Source organism: Myxocyprinus asiaticus, chromosome 21 (assembly GCF_019703515.2).
Source record: "Myxocyprinus asiaticus isolate MX2 ecotype Aquarium Trade chromosome 21, UBuf_Myxa_2, whole genome shotgun sequence".
Lineage (NCBI taxonomy): Eukaryota > Metazoa > Chordata > Actinopteri > Cypriniformes > Catostomidae > Myxocyprinus > Myxocyprinus asiaticus.
The window spans coordinates 9,494,171-9,512,819 of record NC_059364.1 but is presented as its reverse complement, the minus strand read 5'-3'; the positions used below and the strand labels follow the sequence as shown (position 1 = coordinate 9,512,819).

General features: G+C 36.3%; 1 pseudogene; it reads right to left on the bottom strand.

Annotated features, from left to right (window-relative positions):
* Positions 1 to 1,984: 1,984 nt before the first annotated feature.
* LOC127411686 (pyridine nucleotide-disulfide oxidoreductase domain-containing protein 2-like) lies at positions 1,985 to 16,243 on the bottom strand (annotated as a pseudogene).
* Positions 16,244 to 18,649: the final 2,406 nt, after the last annotated feature.

Genomic DNA, 18,649 nt, shown 5'->3' with positions numbered 1-18,649 from the left:
AAGGATATTACATTGCGTGTAGCGTGTTTCTTACGGAAACAGTGTATTCACAACGCAAGTCACGCAATGCAAATTACGCATATTCTGACTAGTGCATCATTTAGTTCAAGTTCACCTGTTAATTTGCTTCACTGTGCAGGTGTAAATTGTTATATTACTGTAACGGGTAAAGGATGGGCAATGAGAAGGCGGGAACCAGTAGAACAGTCAACATAACTTTAATGTCATAAAACAACTGAACATAACATAAAACACACACACAGCGTGTCTCTTTCTCTTGAACTGGCATCTCCAGCTCCCCTTTATCTCTCTCTCTCTTGCTGATTAGGTGACTCAGCGCCGTGCACCCTTCCTCTTCGTCACACTCCTCCTACGCCCAATTCAGGCCAGGGCACCATCCAGACTGGCCTAGTCCCACATCCCCCCCCCCCCCCAATCTCTGGAGGGGAGACGCTGCCCTTTTGGCCGTTCCACCAGCCGATGGTCCACTCCGCCTCCTGGGAACCTGGGGAGAGATAAGGGGAGGAAGAGGGGAGGGAGAGGAGAGAGGGAAAGTGTGAGCAGGAAGAACACAGAGAGAGGAGAGAGAAAAAAAAACTTGCTCGCCGGTCCCCGGACACACCGGCGCCTGGTCCTCAGCCACACCTCCACCCTCTGGCAGACGACAGCCGCTCCTCCCCTGGCAGACGGCAGGGAGTCCTCCAACCCCTGGCGGACACAACGGATCCTCCCCTTCCTGGCGGATGGCAGCAGTTCCTCCGACTCCCAGCGGCTGGCAGTGACTCTTCCGTCCCCTAGCAGACGGCAGCGGCGAGGACTCCACGACAGCACATCCCTCCTCCTTCCTGGGTTTCGGCACCAATGTAATGGGTAAAGGATGGGCAAGGAGAAGGTGGGAACCGGTAGAACAGTCAACATAGCTTTAATTACAAAACTCAACTTAAAACAACATAAAACACATAGACGCACACACACAGCGGCCGCATGTGTCTCTCTCTTACGAACTGGCGTCTCTGGCTCCCCTTTATCTCTCTCTCCCCCGCTGATTAGGTAACTCACTGCCGGCCGTGCACCCTCATGGACCGGCCACGCCCTTCTCCTCGTCACAATTACATATATGTTGTGGATATAGGCTACTTTAGTGATTAAAATCTTGTACAAATAGGATGCGTTTGAATGAGGTATTTACCCCATTTTGAAGAGGTTATTTTTGCCTTTATTCAACTCAAGCATCTCAAGTGGAGAAATCCCCAATTATTAATGGGTTAAATGAATCTATATCTAATATCTTCTTCTATATACAGATTCTATAGATGTTTCTTCTCCTTTTCATATCTTGCATTGTTAATATATTGCAGTTTCACTTTTATCTCGTCATATTTTCATTATTAGTATGCTTTAATAAAATCATTTAATTATCGTCATGATGCGCCTTTTTCGCATCATGACGATCTCGTCTTTGTTATCGTTTACGAAATCAAAAAACCCTTTGTTGTCAATGAACATTTTCATCAGTGGTTTCGCTGATGAGATTAACACTGCTTTTATGTTACTTTCTAAATCACTTTTCCTAGAAAAGTTTTTGGTTTTCCACTTTTATTCAAAATGTTTTTATTTCCTCCTCATTCACTGTCGCAGATCCTTCAGCTGTCACATATAGGCTAACAGACGTACAAATGAATTCATATTATAAATGTATTATACATATTACTTTATCGCAAGTAATGTACTTAAAAGCAATTACTTTAATTGTAAGTCAGTAACTGTAATCTGATTACAAAAATGTAAAATGTAATGTCTTACATAACTTTAAATTAGATTACAGTAACTAATTACTTTGTAATCAGATACACTCAACACTACCAACAACCTAATCAGATCTATTTTGATAGAACCAAATTTTGGAGTTATTTTATAGCAAAATAATGTCAGTGTTTTTTTTTTTTATAACATTCAGTGTGGTTTCAATGCCGATCACACACAACATGTTTTATTATTTATTATTTCATGTTTTTATATTCCACATTTTTTAAGCACTTTGTAATAGCAAAATATGGAATTAGAAAACATTTTGGGAGTGTTTCAAAGGCTTAGTGAGACAAAACAATCACTAAATATTTGGCTTGATCTCTGCTGTCATTTGAATATTCCAGTGGACCACCGAAAAGTGATATTCCCAGCTGAAGGCCATAAACACATGGTCAAGCAAGATCGTTGTCGCTTTAAATCTGCCAGGACTGTGAGAGCTGCATTCCAGCCAGCTGCACCCATAACACCTCCACCTGAACAAGACAAACTCAAGATAAACGTGGGAGAACACAGAGAACGTCATGCATGTCAAACTCAACATTCACCTGACCTGGATTCATGAAATGTGATATCACACGCACTAGATGAATAGAGAAACTAGCTTTTATTTATTCAGGCACACACCTGGATGGCTGCCACTGCCACATAAGTACAGTCCTTTGACTGTTGAGCGATAGTCTGCGACAGAGGGCAAAGGTCTCGTCAGGTAAAGCTGATCCAAAGATGTTGAGCTATGGAATATATTCTGTGGCATAAAAATACATTACCGGTCAAAAGTTTTGAAACACTTGACTGAAATGTTTCTCATGATCTTAAAAATCTTTCGATCTGAAGGCGTTGCTTAAATGTTTGAAATTAGTTTTGTAGACAAAAATATAATTGTGCCACCATATTAATTTATTTCATTATAAAACTAAAATGTAATTAAAAAAAAAAGTTTTTGAAATTGATGACCAAATAATAAAGAAAAGCAGCCAATAAGTGCCCAATATAGATGGGAACTCCTTCAATACTGTTTAAAAAGCATCCCAGGGTGATACCTCAAGAAAATGTCAAGAGTACATGCCTGCAAATTCTAGGCAAAGGGTGACTACTTTGAAGATGCTAAAATATAACACAGTTTTGAATTATTTTGGATTTTGTTTAGTCACAACATAATTCCCATAGTTCCATTTATGTTATTCCATAGTTTTGATGACTTTACTATTATTTTAAAATGTGAAAATATATAAATATATATATATATATATATATATATATATATATATATATATATATATATAAATATATAAATATATATATTATAATAAAGAATGAGTAAGTGTTTCAAAACTTTTGACCAGTAGTGTACATGTAATTAATATTTGCAATGATAAAAAAGCAAATAAACAACAATTAACTTCCAGATATACAACTTAGAGACATGATTATTGATTTGATTCTGTCTGATTGTTAAAATAAAAACAACTAATTAATACGCAGTGTTGAATGAATATACAGGAAAGTCATCATTTTTATTGATGAACAAAAGGGTTTAACATTAAAGTACCCATGAAATCAATATTGGAATTTTGTGGATTAAAATAAAGTTATTATATGGCTTTATTTATATCATGATTAATTAAAGTTACATTTTCATACCCCTCCAGTAAGACCGAAGACCCTTTCAAGATCAGAAGGGGTCAAGATATTTTTCCTACTATAGACTTTTTAAATCCAGGTGCGTATCGCTCAACCCAGTCGAATACTGCATGACAGGAAACAAAGAACCAATAAAACAAAAATCGTATTACTTCAAGGCATGTGATACCATTATGCACAGTAGCACGGACAGTGTCACTGGCATTAAAAAGTAGTTAGTTTGTATCCATCTATGACACGCAGGACTCATCAGGCCTATTTGGATTACACTTTACCATGTTTGGAATAGCATACAACTCTTCTGCTGTATTTAGTGTATACTGTGCAAAATGTGCAAATTTTCTGTATTCATGGGATACCTGGATGACCTACTTATATGCAGAATAATGCAATGCGCTTGACTGGACCTTCTATTTCCAGTGTGACAAATGAACAATAAGTAATATCAGCCATGGTTTTGTCAAAAAAAAAAAATTATGTTTTATTTATTTTTTTATCAGACTGCCAAATAATAAATTTTTACACAAAAGTGGATTAAAAATTTAAAATAAAAATTTTATTTACAAGATGATAACTGGACGCCAACATTCCATAGAAACATTTATCATTACATTAAGCATTTCTTCACATAATACTCTAAAATACATTTTAGTACATTTAGTATACTGTATACTGTGTATAATCCAGTAAGTAGTAAGCTGGTATTCCATTCCAAACAGCCCTTAAACAAACCATCTGAGAGCTTTTGTATACATTCTTGCCTAATAATGCCTGTGTCTGCCAACAACACACAAAATGCAAATTAGGTACTATGTGTATGTAGACTGTATACCTGTGTTTGCAAATCTCTCCCTGTCCTCATCAGTCCAAGCGCGGCCTCCCTCCAGCAAAAAGGGTGTAAACTGGGTGAAGAGAGACACCACATGGCAACCTGGGTCGGATCCAGCACAGAGGGAATAGTCATTTCCAACATAGGCCTGCACAAAAACACATATGAACAGTTGATGCATTTCATTTCCATGAGCTTTATATTTTAGGTTAAAATTAACATACAGTAAATAAATAAATAATGTAAATCAAAATAAAGGAAAAATTTCAAGCAAAAATGCCTTATTTATTTATTTTTGAATTTGCATGGTAAAAAAAAGTGCAAAATGCAAGTGAACAATAATAATAATTATAAAAGAATTAGCTAAATGAAATTTAATCCTCCTGTAGGTTCCAGTAATTTTTGACCATTTTAATAGTTAAAAACAGTCCAAAAAAATGTATCTTAATGTTGTATTTGGTCAAAATGCATTGTGCCACAACAATGAATAAATTAATAAGTAAATATATTGTATTATATGATTATCCCCTTAAACTCTGGTGCATTTTTGGGCTGCCGCCCACAATTTTTCACACTCAAATTTAAAAGCTCACCATTCACACATACTTTGGACAAATTGCAAAAAATTTGTCTCATTTTTTAGAGAACCACCCAAATAAAATTTAAAAAAAAAAAATGAAATAAAAAATACTCAAATTATTCATAAATAATATTGTATGTGTTTATAATCTTATGATAAACCGAATTTTTTTTAAACTTAAACTTAATTCTGGTTCTGTTTACCAAACCTCACTTTGAAAAGTCTCATTTTATTCCACTAGGTGGCACAAAGCACTAGAAAAAAATTTTTTTTCTCTATCACATTCCATCACAATATACAGATCTGAAATGTAGGTGGCACTCTAACGCATTTTAGCCCTCACAGATGTGCTCGTCCATAGACATTCAGTCTAATTTTCAGTTCAAGCACCACCCTTGTTGTTTCATTAAATATCTTAGCCTCTGAGTGGACTAGAAGCTCAATCTAGGTGTCAACAGAAAGCTGAGATCCTCCCCTTTGCAATGATATTTTATCATAAATAGTCGAAAACATATTTTCTGATGATTTGTTTTGCATTCTTTTCCTTCTGGATGGCATTTTGTTCTGGACATCTAAGATATAACATTGGATTATTCAGCCAAGCAAGCTCACAGACAAGTAAACAATGGCTCACTTTTTAGAGAACTTGCTATTTCGGGCTTACAACAGCAGTTATCGTAGCATAAAATAGACATTTGAATTTGATGACTTTAGAAATCATATTTCACTTTGTGATTATTTGAAAATCTTTCTAACTGTGGCATTAGGGCAAAATTCATTGTACAGTCACATTCCTGAGAGTGAGAGCTTTCATTTGATATATGACTTGTTCATTTATGTGCTACGTGAAGGACTTTTATTTATTTATATATATATACACTATATACATATATATATATATATATATATATATATATACAGTATACAGGTGCATCTCAATAAATTAGAATGTCGTGGAAAAGTTCATTTATTTCATTAATTCAACTCAAATTGTGAAACTCGTGTATTAAATAAATTCAATGCACACAGACTGAAGTAGTTTAAGTCTTTGATTCTTTTAATTGTGGTGATTTTGGCTCACATTTAACAAAAACCCACCAATTCACTATCTCAAAAAATTAGAATACATCATAAGACCAATAAAAAAAAAAAACATTTTTAGTGAATTGTTGGCCTTCTGGAAAGTATGTTCATTTACTGTATATGTACTCAATACTTGGTAGGGGCTCCTTTTGCTTTAATTACTGCCTCAATTCGGCGTGGCATGGAGGTGATCAGTTTGTGGCACTGCTGAGGTGGTATGGAAGCCCAGGTTTCTTTGACAGTGGCCTTCAGCTCATCTGCATTTTTTGGTCTCTTGTTTCTCATTTTCCTCTTGACAATACCCCATAGATTCTCTATGGGGTTCAGGTCTGGTGAGTTTGCTGGCCAGCCAAGCACACCAACACCATGGTCATTTAACCAACTTTTGGTGCTTTTGGCAGTGTGGGCAGGTGCCAAATCCTGCTGGAAAATGAAATCAGCATCTTTAAAAAGCTGGTCAGCAGAAGGAAGCATGAAGTGCTCCAAAATTTCTTGGTAAACGGGTGCAGTGACTTTGGTTTTCAAAAAACACAATGGACCAACACCAGCAGATGACATTGCACACCAAATCATCACAGACTGTGGAAACTTAACACTGGACTTCAAGCAACTTGGGCTATGAGCTTCTCCACCCTTCCTCCAGACTCTAGGACCTTGGTTTCCAAATGAAATACAAAACTTGCTCTCATCTGAACAGAGGACTTTGGAACACTGGGCAACAGTCCAGTTCTTCTTCTCCTTAGCCCAGGTAAGACGCCTCTGACGTTGTCTGTGGTTCAGGAGTGGCTTAACAAGAGGAATACGACAACTGTAGCCAAATTCTTTGACATGTCTGTGTGTGGTGGCTCTTGATGCCTTGACCCCAGCCTCAGTCCATTCCATGTGAAGTTCACCCAAATTCTTGAATCGATTTTGCTTGACATTCATAAGGCTGCGGTTCTCTCGGTTGGTTGTGCATCTTTTTCTTCCACACTTTTTCCTTCCACTCAACTTTCTGTTAACATGCTTGGATACAGCACTCTGTGAACAGCCAGCTTCTTTGGCAATGAATGTTTGTGGCTTACCCTCCTTGTGAAGGGTGTCAATGATTGTCTTCTGGACAACTGTCAGATCAGCAGTCTTCCCCATGATTGTGTAGCCTAGTGAACCAAACTGAGAGACCATTTTGAAGGCTCAGGAAACCTTTGCAGGTGTTTTGAGTTGATTAGCTGATTGGCATGTCACCATATTCAAATTTTTTGAGATAGTGAATTGGTGGGTTTTTGTTAAATGTGAACCAAAATCATCACAATTAAAAGAACAAAAGACTTAAACTACTTCAGTCTGTGTGCACTGAATTTATTTAATACACGAGTTTCACAATTTGAGTTGAATTACTGAAATAAATGAACTTTTCCACGACATTCTAATTTATTGAGATGCACCTGTATACATATATATATATGTATATGTATATACTGTATATATATATATATATATATATATATATATATATATATATATATATACAGTCTATACATATATATACTATATATATATATATATATATATATATATATATACATATACAGTATATACATATATATATATATATATATATATATATATATATACTGTGTATATATATATATATATATATATATATATATATATATATATATATATATATATATATATATATATATATATATATACACACAGTTACCTCTGGGGGGCGCTAAATTCCAACGTGAATGTTTTGAGGCCATCTATTAACATAAATGCATAAGTGATTGTTATCTCTGAAAAGTTCAGATTCTAAGCTTTCAAATACCTCATATGCCTGACTTATGTATACAGAGTCTTTAACATTTTAAGCGTACACTTTTTTCACGATATAGCGAAAAATTATCAGTTGTTTTTTTCAGAGTTATGAAAGCAGACGGGCATTTCAGATAAGCAGGTAAGAATTTTAATTCTTGAACTGTTATTATATGTTTGGAATTTCCTCTAAAACAGAAGGATTAAGATCTTGAGCCTGTAAATTGGTGTGGTTTGGTGCAATGAATGAAGAGGTAATCTAAAACCATCACCATAAACCCTGTCCCTGAGCAACAGATGTAGATGTCCTGATGTTTTGATGTGTGTGCAATGTGCAAATATTTGCTGGTACATTATGAGCAGCACTGCAGGTTCCACGAACCTGGAGGATGGGCGTCCCTGCTGGCCCTCCCTATAGGCTTCTTCTAGCAGCTCCACACTCTCACAGTTCATATGGAATGAACATTGATGATGTGGACCCGGTTTTCCATCCCCACTGTTCGGAGCAGCCAAGAAATTAGGCAGCCTGTCAACAGCCACTGTTCATTTGCATAGGACATAGACAGACATTATCAAAACTAATCAAGGCCACACTTTATATTAGGTGGCCTTAACTACTATGTACTAACATTAAATACATACAAGACTATGTATTTACTGTGTAACTACATGTTGTTCTGCAAAATTTCCACATTTGCTGCTACTGAGGTTAAGGTACGGGTAGGTTTAGGAGTAAGGGTAGAGTTAGGATTAGGGGTTAGAGTTAGGTTTTGAGGTAAGGGTTGGGTTAAGGGTTAACTGAAGTTAACAGTGTAACTACAAATGTAATTAAATGCAAGTACTTTAAATGTAATTACAATGCAACAACACGCTTGTACATAATAAGTACATTGTATCAAATGGTTAAGTACATAGTAGTTAAGGCCACCTAATATAAAGTGGGTCCCCAATCAATACCTAGAGGAAAAAAAGACCAATTTAAACTCTTCGTGGATGGCATTCATTTAAGTGCTTCCAAAGCAGCCCTGAATTGATATTCCTCAAACATTCTGGTTAGGGGTTTGTTCTTAATCCCTAATCATACACATAAAACTTCTGCAATTAATTTAAGCCAAACAGTTTAACGTACAGACTCCATTTAAACTTAGTTTTGTAGTTAATTTCAGCCTTAGGTGTGCCAACCCTGTCCTATTACAAATCATAATAATAGTACGAGATGGCGAAATTGTAAAAAATTGTACGAGTTGGCTCGTACAAAAATATACGACTCCCATTGAGAAAAAGAAACGGACAAATGAACAATGTTATTACCATTTTTCCTAAGTTAAACCCTTACCCAAATCCTAAACCTAACCATGATTTTAATAGGGAAATAACTTTTGTGTACCAGTGACGAAAGAAAATATCAGAGTTTGGAAATGAGACGAGGGAAGCATATTACAGGTTATTGACATATATCAGTCATTTATATTGCATAATGAAATATGGAATGAGTAACCAAATTTGTTCACAGATGTTTCCTTTCTTAACCTTCCTGGGCTATTCGGCCATTTTTGACTGATTTCAGAATTGTTTTTTTTTTTTTTAACAAAATATGGTTTCCTCAATCTGAGTGGTACAAGAATTTGTGACTCTGACTTTTCCTAGACTTGCAATCTGAACACTTGAGTCGATGAGTCTAAGTGGTCATACAAAAGTGACACCTTTGCTGTTTGCGATCTAAAATTGACCGACCTTAAGAAATAAATGGGTGAGACCCTAAAACAGAGCAATGTTTTGAGATTTGTCGAATAAAATAAAAGAATCTGACACAATGCTGAACACACACACAGATAAATTAAGAGGTGGGAATATAAAACAGTGTGCAAAACATACACACACAAACACACACAGACAAATGAACTGGTGAGACTATAACAGAGAAAAAAAATAATATTTTTTTTTTTTACATTTGTCAAATAAAATCAATAAATCAACCACAATGCAGAACACACACACAGAAATGAGGGGAAGTTAACATAAATTTGGTTATTTACATAAGCAAATGACTGATGTAATTGAGAATTTTACAGGTAAATAAGATCTAAAAAGCATAAAATCCCAAAAGAAGTGCATAATTGTATTACTTTAGAGAAGAAGAACTGTTATCATTTCTATAAAATGTTACACCTGTACTGTTTCTGGTCAAAAAGGACAGTGAACAGCCAAGGTGTCGACCTTTATTGAACATCCTAGGAGGGTTAAAATAAAGTGCTGGGTGGGAGACTAGCTAAAATTTTATGCCTGTATTGTAACGGTTTGAAATTCTATTTGTTGATTCGTTGGTCTAAAAGTTATACCTTTTTGTTCGAGCCAAGTCGTACAATTTTGCCATCAAACAAATTAGTTGTCATGAGACTATGTTGAGTGTGCTATATATTTTTGTTTTTGTAAACTTTATACTTTTTGAAAAATGTGAAATTAAAGTTTAAAAATCTCCCATTAACATACATTATTAGGAGCTGTGCACACAGGATACATTCTTGCATCCAATAAACAGCTAGATGGAGTGTAACGGAATGGAATGGACACGTTTTTAAAAGACAAACTTCTTTTTAACTTAACACTTCTTAAAAATGCAGCGCTGATGTCGCGAAACATGTCATATCGACCAAAACCATCTGTCTAGCACGTTAATAAGCGCAGAGGTATGACACAATGCTTCCTGTGTGAACGGCCCCTTAGAATGTTTGCCATTCAAAACATAACTGACAGTGATGCCTTTAAATTACAAAGACAGTGCCACGTTGTGTTGGCTCTCATACACAGCCGAATGAAAACAAGATGCATGCTAGTGTTATGACAATGACAAAGTGGCTCTGATGCGGCATTTCATTTACTGTACACAGAGCCAAAACCTAAAACCTAAGCTTACCTGAAATTTTAACACTATTCTTTTGTTGCCTTGCAAGCACTGGTATTTCCATCTACTTCGATTAAATAAAGCATTAAATTATTTGTAATCATACCGTTAATCTTGGTAACAGGAGAAGTGTAGTCAATCTGATCTAGAGCTGTGATGAATGACTCTGAAAGGGCATCCTACAACACAGACATCAATTATTCATAAATGTCATTAATATTTGAGCAAAACTGTGATACATTTTTTTTTTTTTTTTCACTTTTTTATGATTATGGTACAATTTAAATTCCATTTTGTCCATTGGTCAAAATTGAACCAATTTTTTTACTATAAATAATTCTGCTGTAAACTGAACTAACACATTTGCATACAGACAGAATAGGATTTTGTTAAAGAATTGAGTAAATACAAATAAAAATTTGCAATTTGGAACTGGATGGCATTAGATGACAGCACTGAATGACCTGGAAATTTACCAGTTAGTCTAATCATGAGTTCACAACCATCTTAATCTACAACTTCAAAGCAAATGCACTTAATGATCAGCACATTTAAACATCTAGAAAAGAGCGGAACTGACACAACCTCGGAACATACTAGTGTACCTTTGGGGTGAGCCGTTTAAAGGTGATGTAAGGAGTGGCATTGGACAGAACCAATTTACTACAGACTTCAGTTCCATCTTGCAGCACAACACCACTGACGGAACCATCCTGACCAATAAGAACTTGTCCAACATCCTAAAAGCACACATGAAGTCAACAGATCACACAATGTGACACATTGTTCTAATCAATGAATGTGACAAACATGGAAACAATGGCTCAAGCAAATGGTTACATCTTCACCCTGAGTACTAACTCTCTCTGTAAAGATATCTGCTCCAAGAGAGCCTGCAGAGCGGGCGACTGATTGAGAAACGCCACCCATTCCTCCCTCTACGTAACCCCAGGCTCCCTTCTCCTTCTCCAGCTCACCCATGACATGATGCAGGAGGACATATCTATGGGGCAAAAAAAAAAACTATTTAACATATCCACAACAACAATCACCATATTCTGATTAATACAAATATTTAGGCTGTATTAATGTCAAAGTACCCTCACCCACTTCCAGGGTTATTTGGGCTTGTGTTTGCTCCAATAACAGAATCAGTGGCTAAAGTGGCTCTCAACGGCTCCGATTCAAACCAACGATTGAGCACCTGCAAGAAGAACAAAGGCTTTCAAACAGAAATTTCAACAAAGAAAGCTCCCATTACAGTTTAAATGCTGTGTTCATGTCATGTGCATGGTCCATTTCATTTGAATTAGCAAAATCATATGTATTTAATAAATCAAAAAGCAACTTTTGAGCAACAAAATCTCAAGATTATCTGACACAAATGATAATGATAAATTATACCGGAAATGATAAAGTCCAGTATATTCTTTCCCAACTTCAACCGTTTAAACACAGAAACACGTGGATTTTTCTTATAACACTTCAGTTTTAGACATCCTAGTTTTATAAGAGTCTCTGGCTTAAAATAGTATTTCAGAGGCTTAAAAGTTGAGGCAACTCTTGTTATTCTAGTCATTATCATTACCGGATTTCACCAAAGGTTTTAAGCTCCTCAGGGCAGATATTCTCTTTCTCAAAGAACCCTTAGTCATCCCTGGGATGTCTACGGGTGGAGCATCTAAAAGAGGGTGGATGGCACGGGCCAGTCTTTCCAAATAGGTCAGAAAATCAGGATAGACCTTTAGAGACACGACAGAGAAAATACACTTCTAGTCAAACGTTTGGACAGATATTTAGGTTTCTCGTGATATAACAAACCCTTTGATTTAAAGGCCTGTGCTTAAAAACTTGAAGTTACTTTTGCAGATGAAAATAAATCAATAAAAACTACCATTTAAAATACTTTTTTTAAAGTAAATGTATGAGTTGGACTAGATAGCTAAGGAAAAGCAACAAACAAGTGGCCATAATGCATCAGAACTCCTTCAATACTGTTCAAAGGATCCCAGGATGTAATTAAAATGCTAAACAAATACTTTAAGATGTATGTCTACAAATTATAAACAGACTCTTTCTGAAACTTCTAGAATCAAAAATTATCCATGATTAATTATTTTAATCACACGTCTAGTTTCGGGCGAGGGGGCCTTCAAATATTGTCTTGGACAGTGGGGGGCCTTGGAGTCAAAAATGTTGAGAACCACTGGTGTAAATAACAAAATAACATATGAACATCTAATTCATTATCAGAGGTGAAAGTTGAGGGATGTTTGAGCAGGATTTACAGTAGTTTGCCTCTAGTGTAACATGCATGTTCATAAAAGTAATTTTGCGAAAATCAAAGTCCTCTTGACATTGACAAAGAACCTTGGCATCTTTCTCTGAGAATTTGCTGATCTCTTGCTGGTTCTTTGCCATATCAGCTCCAAGCAGTAAAGAGCGCGGTGGCCGCCCTCCTGCACCCTCCTCCAATATGGGGGTAAATGAATAAGGGTCCCTCATGTACACCTTCAGGCCATGTTTCTGCATAGAAACACAAGAGAACTGCTGTCATTTTAGCTTGAGAGAAAGAAAATAAGCTATGAATCATCCTGCCACTTGTCAGGTCTGTCTAAAAAAACTTTGCATGAGCTGTTTGATTTAAAGGTTTAGAGTGTGTGTTTTATTCCAATGCTAATGTCAACATGAAATCAAAATTGACCCTAAATATTTTCTTAATGTATGTACGCACCTTGAGCTCTAGGTCCTGGTAGATGTGTGGGCGCAGTAAACTGAGCAGATAGGAGGCCCTGGAAAAGTGGAACCCTTACCCAAATAAACATAAACAAAAGTTTATTTCCAATGTCATGCAATCTACAGAGATCACAGCAGAGTTTTAATAATTTAACTTAAACATCAAAGCTGAACACCCTATAATGTTGAATCAGTTAAAAAAAAAATAAAAAAAAAAATTAAAAATTAAAAACTAAAACTAGTCAAGTTGGTTTGCTAGCCATAGCTGGTCTCCTAACCTCATCAGTTTTATGCTGCCTTCATGTTTTATCAGAATTATCCTATTTCCCATTTCTGAAGTGGTAATTACTCAGGCAGCTTGCTGAGGATAATGGTATTTTGGCCACATACATGCTACTTTCTTTGAGTAAAAATTTACAATATGCATCAAATGGATGCTGATATACGTAAATGTATATGACTGAAACGGCAAGCGCTAACAATTAGCTGTATTTAGAAAGAATACAATTAGCTTTTATTTAGTTGTATCATTCACTACAGAACCGCACTCTCCTCCGCCATGTTGAAAGTTTACATCGCCTCCCAATTTGGAAACTCTGGTATCAAAGTTATCTCCGATTTTCCCAGTCATAATTAGGGATTGGCGATACCACTTATTTTCTTTTTGATCCGATACCAATAATTTAATGTCCAATATCTTTGATACTGATACCAATACCGATACTTTTATTAAATTGATTTTCGTGGTGACGTAGTGACTCGCCCCAATCCGGGTGGCGGAGGACGAATCTCAGTTGCCTCTGCGTCTGAGACCGTCAATCTGCGCATCTTATCACGTGGCTTGTTGAGCGCGTTACCACTGAGATGTAGCGCTTGTGGAGGCTTCACGCTATTCTCCGCTGCATCCATGCACAACTCACCACGTGCCCCACCGAGAGCGAGAACCACATTATAGCGACCACGAGGAGGTTAACCCAACGTGACTCTACCCACCCTAGCAACGGGGCAAATTGGTTGCTTAGGAAGCCTGACTGGAGTCACTCATCACACCCTGGATTTGAACTTGCAACTCCAGGTGAGGTAGTCAGCGTCTTTACTTGCTGAACTACCCAGGCCCCAGAGGATCGATATTTTTGATACTACATCTGTATCGGAAATATCGATACTTTAGGATCGATCCGCCCATCCCTAGTCATAATTACAATTTAAGGGGTCGTTCATGTGCAGCTTCCGAGAAGGAAACTTGTATTTATGATAATTCCAACAGCACGTGAAGGCAGCATTAGTTTGCTGGTTTTAGGGGTTTTGGGCTTGTCAGCTTGTACTAGTCAGCTGGTCAAGCATACCACGGATACCAGCTAGACCAGCTAAGACCAGCAAACTACCTTAGGCTGGTTTAAGATGTTTTTCAGCAGGGATATGAGTTCTGAATTTGAAATTACTGATGAATACTTTGAGAAATTCATCTTTGGCCAGATTTTAAGGGATTACAGTAACCTTGGTCTGGGTGATAAACCTGAACTTGCACTTGGAATAATCTGTTCAGATACAGCTGCTCCTCCAAGCACATGTCTGCGCTCCAGTACTGCTGTTTTCAGCCCGCCCTTCTGCAGATATGCTGCCTTTGCAGTTCACACCAGAAAGTTTATTCACATGAAAAACTGTTGCGCAAAAATTGGCCAACCACATTAAATAAGAAAATGTTTGGTGTGTACTTACAGCAACAAGGCCATTGTGACCTAAATGAAAGGAAAGGAGTATGAAAGGTGTTTATTTAGCTGTTCAGAGTAGTCAAAATGATACAGTCATTTACTAGATGCTGAATAACTGGTTAACAGCTGGTGGATATACAACATTATTGGATCTAATCCTGAAATGTAATAAAGTAAGGTATTACGAAACAGAATTTGGCTGTTCAAAGTATGCAGAAGTGTGCAACAACATTCTGAGAAATAATGTAAGTAGATATTGAATGCACAAAAAACGTGCAACAATCGGTAGCCTACGCTTTGTGTGCAGTTACTGAACATTCCTCCAAGACTGAAAAACACAACCACAGTAGATTTACTGAATACTGAGCAACAAATCACTTTTTTCTATGTGACACAATGTTTTTCCTCCAGGGGCGAGAAACGGCTCAGATAGCAGAATTCCCTGATTGAGCCCCAATCAAATCTCAAGACGTCTCTCTCTCTCTCTCTCTCTCTCTCTCTCTCTCTCTCTCTCTCTCTCTCTCTCACACACACACACACACACACACACACACACACTTGAGATATTTTTTTACACATACAATTTTAATCTCTTAAATCTATTAATTTACATAATTTACATCTGACATACAAATAAAATATCACCCAAGTCTCTGTGGCATTGTTTTTAGAAAATAAAATCATTAAACAGTAAACACAAACGACTGTGATTGGCCTATTCACAGTAGCGCTGAGAAAAGTATCAGCAACCACATGACAACGCCGCTCAATAATTTACAGCTAAATAAAGATCATACAAAACTTCAATAGCTATTGAATTCACACACACACAAAATAATAATAATAATGATAAATAAATAGATAAAAATAAGGAATTCAAATATGAAAATTATTACTGGTTTTTAGACCCACCGTACCTGAAACCACTAACCAATCTGAAAAAACTTCCGGCCGACAAGCCACGCCCATGTTTCTTGCAACGCTGTCGCTCAGTTTATTTTTTTGATTCAGGCCGTGCGTAATGTCTGTAACCTACCTGCACCGATAAAAACGGTGTCATACTGAGGTTTGAGGGTGGTACTGTGGTTGCAGCGCCGTGTCACTAAAATAAACCCTCTGTGCGCTCGAACTGTCCGGACAGCCGCAGCCATGACGAGTCTGAACAACCCATTAACCACAACTCCTCCCCCTGAACAGAGCAATTTTCAACGACAAAACTCCCAAGTCCAGTTACTTTTTTTTCCTACTGAGAAGAACTCCCCTCCATATTTACATTACACATTACACTATTCATTTAGCAGATGCTTTTATCCAAAGAGACTTATGCATATGAGGCAATAATACGCGAATTGCTGTTCCACGTTTTTCCCCAAAGTCACTGAAAACCTGGAAATATCATGACATTTTATAGGCTTTTGTATTTTCAGGCCGGGAAAAGTTATGGAAATTAATAAAATCCTAAAAGGTCATAGGCATTTTTATAGTGAATGTAAATTACACTCAGCTAAAAAAAAAAAAAATAAAATAATAAAAAAAATAATAATAAAAAAATAAATAAATAATAATAATTAAGACTAGAAACTGCTTTTTGTTAATGAAATCCCTACAAAAAATATGTTTAAATATTCCAGTAATCACAAACGACTGGAAAAAAACAGAGAAAATTTATTTATTTATTTTACCTTTTTTTTCTCTCTCTCTCTCTAATACTTTTCAACATAGTTTTTTAAGTGAATGTTTAAATGTATAAATAAATACAATCGTTCTCATTATTTCAAAACATGTTAGTATGCAAATACTGAGGTTGTGAGCCTAAAATGTTTCCTTCATAATAATGATAAGTTTATAAAGGTTAAATGCTTATACTTTATATATCACCACTTGATATTTGATATCAGCATCCACTATATCATACATTTTAAAATGCCAAAATGCTTCATTTTAGTACACATAAACAATTTTTTTTTTTTTGCCTTAATTTGTTCAGGCATCTGACAATGTGTAGAACAGGTTAATAATCAGTAGTATTCAGGAAAGACAGCAGAGTAACAAACACCAGTGCTTTAAAGGTCGGTGGAATGGATGTTATATCAACCATACTGGTAAATCTTTAGAAATTATTCACTGCCTGTTGTTGTGCTTGTCTGGCTTTAACTATTCACAGTGACACTGGATAACCAGCTTGTTGAGTGTGTTAGATCAAGGTCCAGAGGTATGTTTCATACAAAGTTTAATAGTCAAAAGGTGAATTTATTTTCCATGTTTTTTTACAGGTTCTCAACATAAAAATGACAAGACTACATTTTTTTAACAGTTCATTTTGTCTTCTCTCCAGACTTCAGGCATAAAGTTAACAAAAGTTTTTTTTTTTTAGTGAGCATCTATACCAATAGCTTCCTCAATTGTTTTTGTCTAGAAATCTGTACCTGAGAGTATAGGATGAATATTGTAGCTAACGGAAAAACTTGAGTCCGGTAATAACTCTTACATAATGCCAGATACAGGTAAAACAAGTTTATTTGAAAACGTTTTGTTCTTCCGTGTCCTCGTGCTAAAGGCACACACACACACACACACACACACACACACACACACACACACACACACACACACACACACACACACACACACACACACACACAAAACCTACAAGACAAATGATCTCACACCAAAGCCACAGAAGCCCCATTGTCTTTAAGAGCTGCTTCTTGAACTGACTTTACTGTGTGTGATAACATGCTTATGAATAAGAAAATCTAGATAGATTGGAACAGATACAGATATGACCTGCCTGTGCCTCGCCTGTAAGATAAAGAACTGCAAAGAAAGGAAAAGAATTCCATTGAACCAATTTGGTCAATGAGCCCAAGGATTTCCCTCTTATGTATGGCAATGTGTCACTGCCACAGTCGATTTGATTTGAGTTATTGCATTCGTTTGGATTAACCAGGGGATGAAATCTATATTATATTGTGTTTATTGGTTTAAATATTTGTATAACCTATAATAACAATAGTTCATAGTTTTAGAATGAAAAAAAAAATGCATGTCATTCTGACTTCGTCCACTAAGAGGAGTATGCACCGATTTTTGAGACTTGTGTCTCTGTAGAACAAAAATGGGCGTTTCTTAATCAGTGGGCTTTTTTAAACCGCTTTACATGATTTGCCTACTACGTTAAGATTCTCTACTTTCATTGGATAGTTTAATAACACCCATCCCGGTTTAGAAACGCCCACTGATTACTACATTGAGTTCCTCTACTTTCATTGGAAAGTTTCATAACACCCATCCTGGTTTAGAAACACCCACTGATTACGACATTGAGATCCTCTATTTTTATTGGATAGTTTAATAACACCCATCCTCGTTTAGAAACGCCCACTGATTACGACATTGAGATCCTCTACTTTCATTGGATTGCTTTGAAAACACCCACAGATTGGGAAAGACCCATTATTGTTCCACAGAGACATTCTTGTGGTAGGTGGCAGCAGAGACTTCTAGTTATCGTAATACAGAGCTCATCCATAAATTAAACATACATTTAAAAAGGT